At 38.3% G+C, this 16,577-nt stretch overlaps 1 pseudogene; it reads right to left on the bottom strand.

The window, feature by feature from the left end:
• Positions 1-2,120: 2,120 nt before the first annotated feature.
• On the bottom strand, positions 2,121-3,058 carry LOC118549812 (olfactory receptor 51A7-like; annotated as a pseudogene).
• Positions 3,059-16,577: the final 13,519 nt, after the last annotated feature.

The raw sequence follows: 16,577 nt of genomic DNA, 5'->3' as shown, positions 1-16,577 counted from the left end.
CTTATGACTTGAGCAGTTTCTTCTTGTAAAGATCTGAATTTCTGAGTTGAGGGCAAATACTAAAGAATGGAAGATAAATATTCTGCCTTGTTTCTCTCATGACAACCTGTTTGCTTTTCCTTGTGGCTACACAGGACATGAACTATTTATCAGGGCAGCTTCTTTGACTTAAAATTTATAGTTATTCCTTACTGATTTTGGCAATATATATTTTTTTTTTAATCATTTTAGATGTTCTGTATGCTTGTAATTTATTATCATATCCTGAATTGTCAAAGGTTTTTTTTGTATGTGTGCCTGTGTGGTCTTTTTTTCTAAACAAGTTGGGAGATGTGTCAGACTACTATCCACATGTCATTTATATACAGCGTACAGGTCTGGAGATATGCCAACAAATTTGATGTATACAGTTTCTTTAAGGAAACAAAATATAAGTAAGAAAAACAGACAGGTGAACTAAGAACATAATTGGAAACAACATGGGAGGAAGCCCAAAAGTTTGTCTTGACTAAACTATGGGCATCTAGACAAGGTCAGCTATTGAACAATAAGAACTCTGTTAAACTCACCTGGGGACATAAAATGTATATGAATGTTTATTCATCAGAGAACAACTTCTTCAAAAATGGTTCTTTGGAACAAATAATACTATATGTGAGTTCAACTGAGGCAATAAAACATTGAAATTGATTACCAATAGTTTTTTTCCCAATTCACAGGACAAACTTTTTAAGGGTTTTGGTTGACTTATTCTAAATTTTATGTTTTATACCTCTGTCTGCTATGAAGTACTCACAAATAAAAGATGAACAGGAAACAAACGAATTTTATAGAGTATATTGAGATAGCCAATCTAATTTAGTTGACTATTTTTTAAAAATGGAACCATATATGTATGAATATCATTTTATATTGCTTAATATATGGTCATATTTTCTGCTAGCTTGTTTAGTGTTATTGAATATATCATAGTTCAAAATACCAAGTGCTTAAACAAGCATGAGATCCATTATTTTAAAGTGGTAAAGAATATCAGTGTTTTATTTTTTTATTTTTTTTAAAGATTTTATTTATTTGACAGAGAGAGACACAGTGAGAGAGGGAACACAAGCAGGGGGAGTGGGAGTGGGAGAAGCAGACTTCCCGCAGAGCAGGGAGCCCGATGTGGGGCTCGATCCCAGGACCCTGGGATCATGACCTGAGCCGAAGACAGACGCTTAATGACTGAGCCACCCAGGCGCCCCAAGAATATCAGTGTTTTAAAAATTACTGAACTACTAGCTTTCTTGTCTTCTACCAATAGTAGAATTGTTCCTCTCTTCTCCTTTTAGTAACTATAATTTCTTGGAACCCTGTTGTAATATGGAGAAAAAATCTGGTCTGTCTTAAAGAATGTTATGAGAGAGCTTATTGTCATAATTCAAGGCTATGAAAGCTCTAACATAAAAGAGAATCACTGATTGTCTCTATTTGATTACTAAGGAAAGAGCAAAGAGGAAATTTTTAACCAATTTGCATTTGACAATACACTTCTTTCCTTAAATGGAAAATCAAGGATTTGCATTAAATAGACTGAAGACCCCTCAACAGATACATGTCTGAAGACTGCCTGAAAGAAATCCATAATTGGATTGGGGTAACATCCTTTAACTTCCAGTTCCTTTAGTATTCATTTTCTATAAGGGGGCACAAGCTCTACTCCCATGTGTATTTATCCTTGTGCTGTAATAAATAGTGTAACTAAAATTCCAAATCAGTATATTGATTCATGATTTTAATAGTATTGCAAAACTTCTCTCTCTCTCCGTGTCAAATAAATAAATAAATAAATAAAAATCTTTAAAAAATAGTATTGCAAAACTATTCCATACTTACCTGTCAATGCCCATGTCAGTCCTAGGCTCACAGACCTCAGTGCCCAGCTCATATGTTGTAGTGATTATAAGAATGGTTAAGGAAGATAAGAATAAATATCCATAATACTTTGCATAATAAATATCCATAATAAGAAAAAATATCCATAGTTGTTTTTATCTTGTTGTTAACTATCAGTGGCTATCTGAAATATATTATTTTATTCTCTGATCTTGGCTGACCTTGCCTTACTTTTTCCCATACCTTCATTTTAGATGTAATATTCCCCAAACCTTCTCATGAATTTGCCGTGTCTTCACACAGTATACAATGGGGTTCATCAGAGGTGGTACTAGCAAGAAAATGTCAGCAATGAGGATCATGACCACTGGGGATTTGTGCTTGCCAAAACGGTGCATGGAGGCCAAAGACAATGATGGGCACATAGAAGATGAGCACAGCACAGATGTGGGTGACACAGGTGTTGAGGGCCTTGAGCCGCTCCTTGTGGGATCCAATGCCCATCACAGTCTTCAGGATGAATATGTAGGACACAGCAATGAACACACTGTCTGACATCATACAGAGGGCAATGAAGAAACCATAGAAAAAGTTGACCATGTTGTCGGAGCAGGCCAGCTTCATGACATCCTGGTGCAGACAATAAGAGTGAGAAAGAAGGCTTTTCCTACAATATGTCAATTTTTTGAGAGTGAAAGGAAATGGGAGCACTAAAAGCATGCTTTTAATGAGAAACACCAGGCCCATTTTGGCAACTCTGGCATTGGTAGAGGATAGAGCTATATCTCAGAGGGTTGTGTATGGCCAAAAAACGGTCAAAAGACATGACCAGGAGCACTGAAGACTCCATATCTGTGAATCCATGGATAAAGAATTCTTGAGCAGAACAGGCATTTGGAGAAATTCCTGTAGCATTGAAAACAAAGATCCTCAGCATAGTAGGGAGGGATGAGAGGGAAAGGCCCGGGTCAGAGACAGCCAGCATGGAGAGGAAATAGTACATGGGGGCATGGAGTGAGGGCTCTGTCCTGATCACAAAGAGGATGGTGCAATTGCCAAGGATGGCCACCAGGTACATGAGGCAGATGGGGACAGAGATCCAAACATGAACATGCTCCAGTCCTGGGATTCCAATCAGGAAGAAGGTGGTGATCTCAATTTTAGAGGAATTGAGGGTGTGCATGATGCATCAGTTGGAAAGTATTTATTCCCAGATCTGAAATGACACTTTCAACATAAGTCTATTATGCTCATTTCCCTCCTTTCAGCACTTTTGTCTGAGACATAAAGAAAATGCAATTTTGAGGGGCACCTGGGTGGCTCAGTCATTAAGCATCTGCCTTCGGCTCAGGTCATGATCCCAGGGTCCTGGGATCGAGCCCCGCATCAGGCTCCCTGCTCCACGGGAAGCCTGCTTCTCCCTCTCCCACTCCCCCTGCTTGTGTTCCCTCTCTAGCTGTGTCTCTTTCAGTCAAATAAATAAATAAAATCTTAAAAAAAAAAAAAAAAGAAAAAAAAGGAAATGCAATTTTGAAAGACTCAGATCAAGAAATAAAAGAAGGAAGTATTTCTTCTGAACAAGCTATTGATAATAGAGTCAGATAATGTTAATCGGTAAGGAGAACCAAGAATATAGGAACTATCTTAACCAATCACATTTCTCCATAAAGTCCTCAGAAAAAAACACCTACATAAAGAGCAGTGACCTGCAAATAAATTCCCCCTTTTCTATTAGGATTTGCCCCTCCCCAACCCCAATCCAATGAAAAATTTTATACAGTTAGGCTGAACCATAGATAACACTTTTTGCTTGGTTTAGAGTGAGCCCAGAATTAAAAAAAAAAAAAAAAGCTGGAAACTGCCAACAGTAGATTTTTAAGAGAGCAGATACTAAGTGGTTTCTCCAATTTCTATAGTCTTTCCCTCCAAACGTTTTTCAGGCCAGGACTTGAGCTTCTAAAGCTGACCTTACTCACAAGCTCTCCATAGGAAGAGGTACAAAGAAAGGACAGAAAATAGGTCGTGTGTGCTTGACTGTTAACCCTCTCTTATAGTATAGTGGAAAATCCCATTTTCTTGTATGGAAGCAGATAGAATGGTCTTTAAAATGAGTAATCCATATCAGTGCTCTCCATCCATGAGCATGGGAGGAGAGAGACTTTCTTAGACTTGCTTTATAGGCCAACATATACTCTCATAAACACAAAGTGACTCGGACTATAGGCCAGCCATGGTGGGTGGCAAGGTGAGAGACATAGTATGTTGGTGATGAGGGAGACTGGTATTCTCTGTCCTTTTTTTTTTTCTGACACCATAAGGTAAATAGATGTTCTACAACTGTAGTTTGTTTGTTTTTATAGACAACTGATCTCACTATGTACCTTTGAGAGTTTTCTCTTTTTTTTAAGATTTTATTTACTTATTTGACAGAGAGATAGCGAGAGAGCACAAGTAGGCAGAGAGGCAAGCAGAGGGAGAGGGAGAAGCAGGCTCTCTGCTGAACAGCAAGCCCGATGTTGGGCTCTATCCCAGGACCCTGGGATTATGACCTGCGCCAAAGGCAGACGCTTGACTGAGCCACCCAGGCACCCTGAGAGTTGTCTCTTTCTTTATGGAATTAAGTTAATCAGGGACAACAGGTTCCACGATACATCGAGCATATTGGTTTCTACCCCTTTGCCTAGAGAAGGGAGGTTTAATTGAGAAGCTTGGGCTTTGTCAGAGCACTCTTGCCTATTAGGAATCAGAAACACAAGCTTTTCAATTAGTTCATCTTCTTCTCTCCTTCCGGGAGGTCAGGGGATGGGACTGAGAATTCCAACCCTTTTATCACCTGGTTGATTCCCCAGACAACTAGCCCCCAATCTTGGGTGAGGTCCAAAAGTTACCATATTAACATGAGAAAAGACAACTTTCTCTCTCTCATCACACAGCAAATTCCAAGGGAAATCAATGCCAAAAACAGGCATGAAGACCAAATATATTTATTATAAATCACAATATTGCAGTGACTAGTTTCTTTCACTCACAAAGCATTTATGCCCCTAAATATTTGTCTGTTAAATATCCTCAAACATTGCAGCAGCTTTGCTATCTCCCTAATATACTTGCCCTTTCCTCAGCTCTAACAGCTTTCTCAGAAGTCACATCCTCAGAAAGGCCTTCCCTGAATACCCTAGTTGCCTCGGTCCTGTTCTATTCCCTTGCTCAAATCCAGTTACAGTATTAACTTCAGTTTGTTTATCTCTGGCATACAGTAAATCCTCAAATATTTGTTACATAAATGAAAAAAATCTTTTAAGGACAATATCAGTGGATTTATTAAAGTAACAAATTCTTTTTTGTATTTTGAAAATACATTTTATTAGAAGATCTTGGGATTAGCATTAGTTTAAAAGTATATTCTTTATAAAATATTAAAATAATTGAACTTAAGGGCAATAAATAAAATACTTAAAAAAATACACTTGTCAAGATAGCTTATTAACCTTTGTGTATGTCATTAGGTAATTAATAAATGCATAAATAAATCACTTCATAGAAAGACAGATATAACACTTCATTTTATCCCCATATTCTAAAGTCTAGAGAAGAAAGGAAGAACAGTAGAGTGGATTGAAAGAGGAAATAGGGAAACAGGAGGGATTTATTGAATTATGCTGGATGTTTTATACTTGCTACTTCATTTAATCCTCATATGGTATTATTATTCCTGATTGACAAATTTGAAAATGGGAGCATAGAGAGACTAATTTCTTGAAAAAACGTATATTGTTATGAACAGACATGAGGTGTTGTAACCTTAACATGAATTTGCTCCTTGGTGAGTAACAGGTGGAGACTACACCAGGGCGAGTTGTCACACAAGGAAACTTTATTTGCAGCAAATAAGATCAAGGGGAGTAACTTCCAAAGCAGTGACTACCCAGCAGAGGTGAGTGGGTTCCTTTTATTTAGGGTTTAGGATGAATATTCAGAAAGGGGAGTTTTGTCATCGCACGTAAAGGAGGGCATAAAATGATGCAGGAGTACTTAGAAAACATGCCCATGCATGCATCTTGTCTTAAGTCAGCGAAGCTTGTGCTTTTTTTCAGGCAGAGACTTGGACATTATAAAGAAGCAGAGGTAACTGTCAGAGGAAGGGAAGGGACTTAAGGACAAGCTTTGAGAGCAGGTATAAACTGACTGGGCTCCTTATCTTGGGTAAAGAAGGCAGGGTCTTGCTCTGTTTTGAAATAGCACTAAGAGCTTTATCACTGGTTGATTGTCCCTGATTTGGTCAGGCTATTTGGCCTCATAGAGACTGTTGGTTTTTGTATTATTTCCTTTGTTCCCTTAAAGTCCTTAACTACTGAGGTTTTTGCATTTCTTTGTAATTCTGACAACTCTTTAGGAAGTTCTTAGCAAGAAGTGTGCTTGGCCAACTAGGGTGTAGATCCCACGAAAATAGCTGGGGGCCTAAAATGACTTCTCTAGTGTCATGAATGCAGCATCTTGTCTTTCTTTTTCTGGGGACCCATGACTCTTTCTCCTTACAGTTTGAACCAATGTCATTTGAATTTCAAGCTTTTTCAATTATACCATGCTTCCTATCTCATGTTAATTAATAAATTTAAAAACTGAAGACATCACAAGGAAATTGCATTCTGATGGAAGACATGAAAAATCAGTGTTGGTAATAAGTAATATAAATGGCAAGAAAGGTTGAAGCCTTGAACTTTATCGCATCCCAGTTCCAGTGCCCTATAGAGTTACCTCCACAGCTATTTTAATCAACATAAGTCATTTCAATTTCATTTCTGACAAAATTGCTTCAGATGAGAAATAAAAGGCTAATAGAGATTGTTGAGAGCAAAATCCAGCAAATAGAACCAACTGTGAAACAGTAAAGGCAAAAGTATGTAATCAGTACCTGTTTAGCCAGATCAAGGGGTGAGGAAGATAAGAGATGGTTCTTAAGCTGAGGGGGGAAAAGAGGTGTAGATATTTTAAAAATAGGGAAAAAAGAAAGCACTGGGAACTTTTACTATGTGTTAAACATTGTGTTAGACAATTTTTACATGTAGATATTTCTGCTTTCAAAATTTTTGTTCAACTTTTATGTGACCTTGGAAATAAATATCTGTGAAGCCTCACAGCCCTGCTGATGAACAGGAGATAGCAAAGTAGCAGAATTTCTTTGAAGATATGGTTACTGGCAAAGCCCTGATCAGTCTGAAACAAAATAAATCTACCAGCAATAGTGTTAGGAGTTAGTTGGACAGTTAGGTAGTCAGGGCCAGGGTCCCCAACAAGGAAATATGGAGTCAGGACAGCTAAAATAAAACAGCACTAATATCCTGTTCTAAAGCTTAGACAGGGCCGCACTACCATTCTGCTTTGCAGCCTTTGCAGAAATGACTTCAGCAAAATGTCCTAAAATAAGTCAATTAACCCCAAAGCATTTGTCAGTATCATGGGCAAGGGGCAGTTAAGACATAAGCCCCCAGATTGCAGCAAAAAAAAAAAGACCATCAGCACATAGACATTAACCTAATAGGTAGATAGATACGTGACCAAAGCTCTGATTGGCATGACTCAGCACACCCTGATTGCTTAAGGTAGTTCTGCAAAAGAGCTCATAAAAACCCCCAGACTTAGAAACTCCAAGGGCAACCCTCTCAGGTCCCCTCCCTCTTTGGGAGTTTTGTACTATTGCTCCATAAACTTTGCTTTGCTGCCCACCACTCTTCGTCTGGTCTACCTCTTCATTCTTCGAAGCAGCGTCACCAAGAACCGCAGGCACTAAAGGTGGAGAAATCCTGCAACAATAGTTATCAAAAAGGGCCCAATGCATTTGTTTCTCAAGTACCGTGCCTCATGCAGAGACATTACTGAAATATTTCTTCAGTAAATTGACTGTCTTGAGAGAAAGTCTTAAATGTTATTACTGATAAGAATTAAAATCCAGGAATACTTCCTCTTAGATGAATGGTACCTTAAACTCTTTATGTACATCATTTTATTTAATTCTCAGAGCAACCCCATGAGGGAGGTATTATTATTATTTGTTTTATGAATTAGGAAAGAAAGAAACAGCTAGTAAAGGATGAAACTGGAATTCAAACCCAAGTGTGTCTTATTCTCCTGCCAGATGCCAAGCACTACCTTCTACTGCTCCTTATATTACTTCCTCTCCAATCTCCTGTGACTCATTTAATTTAACTAGGTTGTCCTCCGGTCCCTGTTCCAAAGTTCTTCCAATAACTTGAGACTATAATGTCATCTCAGCTGCTCTTTCTTCCAACACTAAAGCCCTTCCTGTAATTCCAGTCTGGAGACTGAGACCCTATTACCCATGGCCTGGACTCAACCTGGGATATCTGCCTTCCCATTCTTTGCTTAGGCAGATAATTTTTTTTTTTTTTAAATTTAAATTCAAGTTAGTTAACATATAGTGTAGTATTGGTTTCAGGAGTAGAATTTAGTGTTTCATCACTTACATGTAACACCTAGTGCTCATCACAAGTGCCCTCCTTAAAACCCATCATCCAGTTACCCCATTCCCCACCCATTCCCCCCTCCAGCAACCCTGTTTGTTCTCTATAGTTAAGAGTCTCTCTCTCTTTTTTTGTCTTTAAAAAAAGTTTTTATTTGAAGGCAAAACAGTAAAATCCACAAGAAATCGTTAACAGCAGCACGTGTTTACGTTTTATCCTGAATCAGCCACGTTTGAACAATTCACAGCTACAGGAAATCTAGAACAAAATCAAATTATTTTATCACATCAGGTTGAAAAATTGGAGAGGACTCTGCTTCTTATTGAAAAGAATTTTTCAAAAATGTTTCTGTACAAAGAGACCACCACACGAGCTGTCCACAGATGCCAGGCGTGGCCAACCCCTGCGCCGCGAGGTCTGCCCCTCCTCCCCCCGCTTGGCCGGGCCCCCTCGCTGGCGGGGTGGGGCGGGGAGGAGGCTCGGCGGGGCTCGCTCTCCACACCCCAAAGCGGAGCGGGCCGTCCACGTGAGCGCTGCTGTTGGGTTCCTCTAAGTGAGAAACACAAGCAGAGACGCTAAGGGCGCAGGCTCTCCGAGGGCGTCACTTTGTGACCTGAAGATGCCTCAGATCAGCTTTCTTATAACTATAGTTGAGAGTCTCTTATGATTTACCTCCCTCTCTGTTTTTATCTAGCCAGATAAATTTTATGCTTTCATCAGACTGGTTTTCCTATTTCCCAGTCCCTCTCTCACTCTGTCTAGCATTTTGTCTAACTGCCTGAACAACTGGATGCTTTCTAAGATGAACCATGGATGGGTGAAGTGAACAGTGCCAGTGGATGGCTAAAAGAAGATCCAGTACATTTTAAATTTTCATAGCTTCTTCTCCAAATTTAAGTTAAATTCCCCTCTTGTCAGGCAAACACTGCTCTGAGAAAAGCTCCCTCCATTCCCTTCCCCCTTTGCAATCTTATTAATTAACTAATTAATTAATTAAATTATTTTTCACCTCTTAGCCCTCCTTATATCAGCTTCCACGCAGTGCTCCTCATTCACAGTCCCCTTATGCACAGTACCCAGTTCTTTGGGTACTCAAGTTTCAGGCACATTTCAGGATACAAAGCCATATTATAAGGCACAATTATGTTGGGCCCCATTGCACTTACCATTTGACCACATAGTGAAACAGAAATGACTTTAGGCCACAGGCTTCTCAGCCTCAGTGTACCACATCTGTTGACTAAGACCTTTATCTATAGATTACAGACTTTTTGAGCTGTCTTCTGAGTTTTGCACTCATGGGACAACAATTCCTCCAGCTCTGCTACCCTCTGTAAACAAATGAATTCCCTGAGAAATTTCCTAGGAATTCCTGGAAGAGGGCTTGGTTCAGGACCATAGTTCTAACTCGTTGGTTCCCACAAGGCCATGAAAAGGTCAGACTGGGATGTCCCACAGATTCTGGAGACCTGCACATATCAGGGAGAGCCTGCCCCAGAGATTAGGGAAAGCAGTTGAGGCTCCAAGAAATCATTTACTTCCAAATTAATTGATATATTATTTTTGGTTCACCATTTCTTTGTTTCTTCTTTTTTTTCATGGGTGAAAAGTGTTTTTTCCCGTCTTTATTATTGCAATATAACTTACATATAGAAAGACACAGATTTCTGATTTTTACCTACACATGCAACCAAGTAACAATCAAGGATGTGCTAAAATCTCCAAATCTGATTATGAATTTTTCTTTTTAGTTGTTACTTTTTCTTTGTGTATTTTGAAGCGTTCTTATTAGATGTATAAACATTCAAGTTGTTATAACTTTATGACTTTATGAATTGACCCTTTTATCATTACAAAATGTCTCCTTTTTTCTTGGTGCTATGTCTTGCTTTAAACTGCATATGCTCTGATAATATGGCCACATTCACCATATATATTGGTATGCATGGTACATCTTTTCTCTTTTTACTCTTAACCTATCTGTGTCTTTGTATTTCATACCAAACGTTTATAATTGGCATGTTTTTTAATCCAGTGTGACTGGTGCTATTTTGTAATTGGGGTCTTTAGCCCATAATATTTAATGTAATTATTAATACATTTAGTTTTATGTTTATCATGTTTTATTTGTTCCCTCATTGTCTCATCTGTTTTCTCTTCTCTGTTATATAGCTTTACTCACTTCTTAAAAAATCTTTAAATCAAATCAATTCACATATGTTTCAGTATTCTATTTTATTTCCTCAGTTGGGTTTTTGGCTATACTTTTTGGGTTTTGCTTTTTGTAGTCGCTCTTTGGATTATGGTATGCAAATTTTTAATTTAAACTATTAATTATTATATTAATAAATATAATTATTTATTATACTTCCCCACAGATAATGCAAGAAACTTTTTTTAAAAAAAGATTTTATTTACTTATTTAAGAGAGAGAGAAAGAAAGAGTGAGCATGAGTGGGGTGGGGGATAAAGAAGAAGAAGCAGACTCCCCACTGAGCAGGGAGCCCAACACAGGGCTCAATCCCAAGACCCTTGGATCATGACCTGAGTTTAAGGCAGACACAACCAACTGAGCCACCCAGGCACCCCCCCTCCCTTTTTAAAAGATTTTGTTTATTTAGGAAACCTTTAACAGTATACTTCCATTTATCTCATTTTAAAATTGTATGCAGTTATTGCCAAGTACATATTTCTATCTATGTTACAAATCTCTCAGTACATTGTAATTCTTTTACTTTAAAAAGTAAATTATCGTGTACAGAAATTAAGAAAAGAAAAAAAATATTTTATGTTTACTCGTGTATTCATTCTTTTGAGCATTCTTCATTCTTCCCTGTTTATCTGAGTTTCCACCTAGTTTTATTTTACTTTAGCTTAGAAAACTTTCTTTAGCATTTATTGCATGCAGATCTCATGGCTGTGAATTTTCTAAGGTTTTGTTTATCTGTAAATATATATATCTTGCTTTCTTTTTGAAAGATAATTTTGACAAATATTGAATTCTAGGTTGACAAATTTTTCTTTCAGTACTTTCAAAATGTAATTCTACTGTCTTCCATCTTAGCATTCTTTACCATTGTTTCTCTCTTTGTATTATCTTTTTCTTCTCTGCTTTTAATATGTCTCTCTTTTTCTTCAGGATTTGACTGTGATGTGTCTGGGTTTCAGTTTATTAAGACTTTCTTACACCTATTACTTTTTACTGCCCTATAGAAAATAATGACTTTTATTTAGTCTAGGACATTCTCATTTTTTACATAAATTAATGTATTTAAAATTTTTCCACATTCTAATTAGGGACAAAAAAGTCTTTGAATTATCTTATTAAAAATAAGGAGAAAATAGATTTTTTTTAAATTTAAATTCCAGTTAGTTAACATACAGTGTAATATTAGTTTCAGGTATACAATTTAGTGATTCAACACTTACATACAACACCTGGTATTGAGATTCAACACTTACATACAACACCTGTAATGAGCATTACAGCAAGTGCACTCTTTAATCCCCATTACCTATTTCACCCACCCCCGTCACCCACCTCCCCTCTGGTAACCATCAGTTCGTTCTCTATAGTTAAGAGTCTGTTTCTTGGTTTGCTCTCTCTTTTTCTCCCCATGATCATTTGTTTAGTTTCTTAAATTTCACATATGAGTGAAATCATATAATATTTGTTTTTCTCTGACTGACCTATTTTGCATAGAATTAATAGTCTTTAGCTCCATCCCTGTCATTGCAAATGGCAAGATTTCATTCTTTTTTATGGCTGAGTAATATTCCATTGTATATTGTATATATACAATAATCCATTGTGTGTGTGTATGTATATATCTCTTCTTTATCCATTCATCAGTTGATGGACATTTGGACTGTCCATAATTTGACTATTGTTGATGATGCTACTAAATATCAGGGTGCATATATCCCTTTGAATAATATTTTTGTATTTTTTTGGGTAAATACCTTGTATTGCAATTTCTGGAGTGTAGGGCAGATCTATTTTTAACTTTCTGAGGAACCTCCATATTGGTTTTCAGAGTGGCTACACCAATTTGTATTCCTATCAACAGTATAAGAGGGTTCCCCTTTCTCCACATTGTTGCCAACACCTGTCATTTCCTGTATTGTTAATTTTAGCCATTTTGACTGTTGTGAGGTGATATCTTTTTGTAGTTTTGATTCGTATTTCCCTGATGATGAGTGATGGTGAGCATATTTTCATGTGTCTGTTGGCCGTCTGTATGTCTTCTTTGGAAAAATGTCTGTTCATGTCTTCTGCCCATTTTTAAGGGATTATTTGTTTTTGGGGGGTTGAATTTTACTTCTTTATATATTTTGGATACTAACCCTTTATCAGATATGTCTTTTGTGAATATCTTCTCCCATTCTATAGGTTGCCCTTTAGTTTTGTTGATTGTTTCCTTCACTGTGCAGAAGTTTTTTATTTTGATGAAGTTCCAATAGTTTATTTTTGTTTTTATTTCCTTTGCCTCAGGAGACAGATCTAGTAAGAAGTTGCTATGGCCAATGTCAAGGTGGTTACTGCCTGTGTTCTCCTCTAGGATTTTGATGGTTTCCTGTCTCACATTTAGGTCTTTCATCCATTTTGAATTAATTTTTGTGTATGGTGTAAGAAAGTGGTCCAGTTTCATTCTTCTGCATGTAATTGTCCAGTTTCCCCAACACCATCTGTTGAAGAGACTGTCATTTTTCCATTGGATATTCTTTCCTGTTTGTCGAAGATTAGCTGACCATATAGTTGAGGGTCCATTTCTGAGTTTTCTATTCTGTTCTATTGATCTATGTGTCTATTTTTGTGTCAGGACCATACTGTCTTGATCACTACAGCTTTGTAATGTAGCTTGAGGTCCAGAATTGTGATGTCTCCAGCTTTGCTTTTCTTTTTCAAGGTTGCTTTTGCTATTCAGGGTCTTCTGTGGTTCCATACAGATTTTAGGATTGTTTGTTCTAGTTCTGTGGAAAGTGCTGGTGGTATTTTGAGAGAGATTCCATTATATGTGTAGATTGCTTTGGGTAATATAGACATTTTAACAAAAGAGATAGATTTCTATACATTATTTATCTGTCTCAGAAATGTCCATGGGTATGTTCTTTAACATATAAAATACATTTACTTACCTTCTCCATTAAAAAGAAATTCCAAAATCCATCTCTCCCAGAAGTTATTGGTTTTTGACTCTATTTAAGGTAGGGTTCATTCAAGAATAGACTCTTAGATGGAGATTAGCATGAAGGATATCTTTTTAGTTCTTTCTCTCTCTTTCTCTGTCTCTCTCTCTCTCCCTCTGTGTGTGTGTGTATGTGTGTGTGTGTAGACTTTCAGTAAAAATGCCTGTAGGGGTGTGGAGGAATCTTGGTTGGTTAGAAGGATAATTTGCGGGGAGGGGGTGGCGGAGCAAGATGGTGTAGGAGTAGGAGACCTGGATTTCGTCTGGTCTCAGGAATTCAGCTGGATAGCGATCAAACCATTCTGAACACCTACAAACTCAACAGGAGAGCTAAGAAAAGAATAGCAACAACTCTCTGAACAGAAAAGCGACCACTTTCTGGAAGGTAGGACGTGTGGAGAAGTGAATCCGAGGCGATATTCGGGAGGATAGATGGCGGGGCAGGGGGCCTCCGTTGGCCGCTTCTGTCAAGTGATAGAGCTGTGGAGCACAAAATCGGAACTTTTAGAAGTCAGCTCCGCTGAGGGACATCGCTCCAGTGGCTAAGCGGGGGGTAGAATCATCGTGGGACAGTGTGGTCTCAGGACCCTCAGGGTCACAGAAAGACTGGGGGTGCCTGAGTGAGGCAGAGCTCCCAGGTATCGGAGCGGGGAAGCCAGCTGCAGAGACGGAGCCGAGGCATGGGCTCTCAGCTTGGGGTTGCCATAAACTGTGATCCACGGCACAGTCAGGCCACTGCTCCTCCAGCAGGGACCCAACAAGCGGCAGATCCGGGGAGACTCCCCTTCCCCCCCCCCCCCCGGGGGGAGCGGCGCAAGAGTGCACCACAGGGATTTGCTGGGTTTGGAGACTCCACTCAGGGTTGGGTGCCAGAGATAGAAACGCTCAGTCACAGGCCGGGTGAGCACAGAGTGCGGCCGGAGACTGGGGAGGCGGGAGTGACTAACTGCTTTTCTCTGGGGGCGCACTGAGGAGCGGGGCCCTGAGTTCTCGGCTCCTCCGGGTGGAGATTGGAAGACCGCCATTTTCACTCTCCTCCTCCAAAGCCGAACGGAAAGCTTGCAAGGAGCAAAAGCTCCTGAGAGCAAACCCGAGCAGATTACTTAGCCTGGACCGGGTAAGGGCGGGGCAATTCCGCTTCTGGCAAAGACATTTGAGAACCACAGCAACAGGCCCTCCCCCAGAAGGTCAGCAAGAACAGCCAGCCAAGACCAAGTTTACCGGTCAATGAGAACGGCAGAACTTCAGCGCTAGGGGAACACTGCACATAGAATCCATGGCTTTTTTTTACCATGATTCTTTAGTCTTTCAAAGTTAATTTTTTTTTAACTTTTTTTTTTTTGAATTTTTCTTTTTCCCTTTTTCAACCAACATCTTATCAATCCCTTTTTTAAAAAACATTTTTATTTTTCATTTTTAGAGTCATATTCTATCCCTTCATAGTAGTTACCCTTATTTTTGGCATATATACATAAGTTGTTCTCTCTTTAAAATTTTGAGATAGTTTCTTCTAACAGATCAAAATATACCCTAAATCTCTAGTGTATGGTTTTTTCTACTCGCCTGCCTGATCACATTCTCTCCCTTTTTCTTTTCTTTTTTTTTAAATCCTCTTCTTTCTTTTTTCAAACAACTTCTTATCAATTCCCTTTATAAAATTTTTTATAATTTTCATCTTTACAGTCATATTCCATCCCTTCATCATATCAACCCTTATTTTTGTACATATGTAAGTTTTTCTTTCTTTAAAATTTTGGGAGGCCCTTTCTTCTAACAGACCAAAATACACCCAAAATCTAGTGTGTGGTACTGATCTATGCACCAGCCTGATCATATTTGATCATATTCTGTTTTTTCTTGTTTTGTTCTGTTTTTGTTTGTTTTTATCTTTATCTTTTTCTTTTTCTTTTTTTCCTTTTCTTTTTTCTTTGTTTCCCTTTCTTTTCCCCCAGCTTCAGGTCTTTTCTGATTTGTTTAGAGTATATTTTCTGGGGATGTTGTTACCCTGTTAGCATTTTGTTCTCTCATTCATCTATTCTCCTCTGGACAAAATGACAAGATAGAAAAAAATCACCTCAACAAAAAGAACAAGAGGTAGTACTGACTGCCAGGGACCTACTCAATACAGACATTAGTACAATGAGGATCTGGAGTTCAGAATCATCACTTTAAAGATACTAGCTTGGCTTGAAAAAAGCATGGAAGTTATTAGAGAAACACTTTCTTGAGAAATAAAAGAACTAAAATCTAAGCAAGTCAAAATCAAAAAGGCTATTAATGAGGTGCAATAAAAAATAGGGGCGCTAACTGCTAGGATAAATGAAGCAGAAGAAAGAATCAGTGAGATAGAAGACCAAATGATGGAAAATAAAGAAGCTGAGAAAAAGAGAGATAAACAACTACTGGATCACGAGGGCAGAATTTGAGAGATAAGCAATACCATAAGATGAAACAACATTAGAATAATTGGGATCCCAGAAGAAGAAGAGAGAGAGAGAAGGGCAGAAGGTATATTGGAGCAAATTATAGCAGAGAACTTCCCTAATTTGGGGAAAGAAACAGGCATCAAAATCCAGGAAGCACAGAGAACTCCTCTCAAAAATCAATAAAAATAGGTCAACACCCCAACATCTAATACTAAAACTTACGACTCTCAGAGAAAAAGAGAAAATCCTGAAAGCAGCTCAGGAGAAGAGATATATAACCTACAGTGGTAGAAACATTAGATTGGCAACAGACCTATCCACAGAGACCTGGCAGGCCAGAAACGACTGGCAGGATATCTTCAGAGCACTAAATGAGAAAAATATGCAGCCAAGAACACTATATCCAGCTAGGCTGTCATTGAAAATAGAAGGAGAGATAAAAAGCTTCCAGGACAAACAAAAACTAAAGGAATTTGCAAACACAAAACCAGCCCTACAAGAAATCTTGAAAGGGGTCCTCTAAGCAAAGAGAGAGCCTAAAAGCAACATAGACCAGAAAGGAACACACACAATATACAGTAACAGTCACCTTACAGGCAATACAATGG

The sequence above is a fragment of the Halichoerus grypus genome, chromosome 11 (genome assembly GCF_964656455.1).
Source record: "Halichoerus grypus chromosome 11, mHalGry1.hap1.1, whole genome shotgun sequence".
Taxonomy (NCBI): domain Eukaryota; kingdom Metazoa; phylum Chordata; class Mammalia; order Carnivora; family Phocidae; genus Halichoerus; species Halichoerus grypus.
This window is presented reverse-complemented; position numbering and strand designations above follow the sequence as displayed.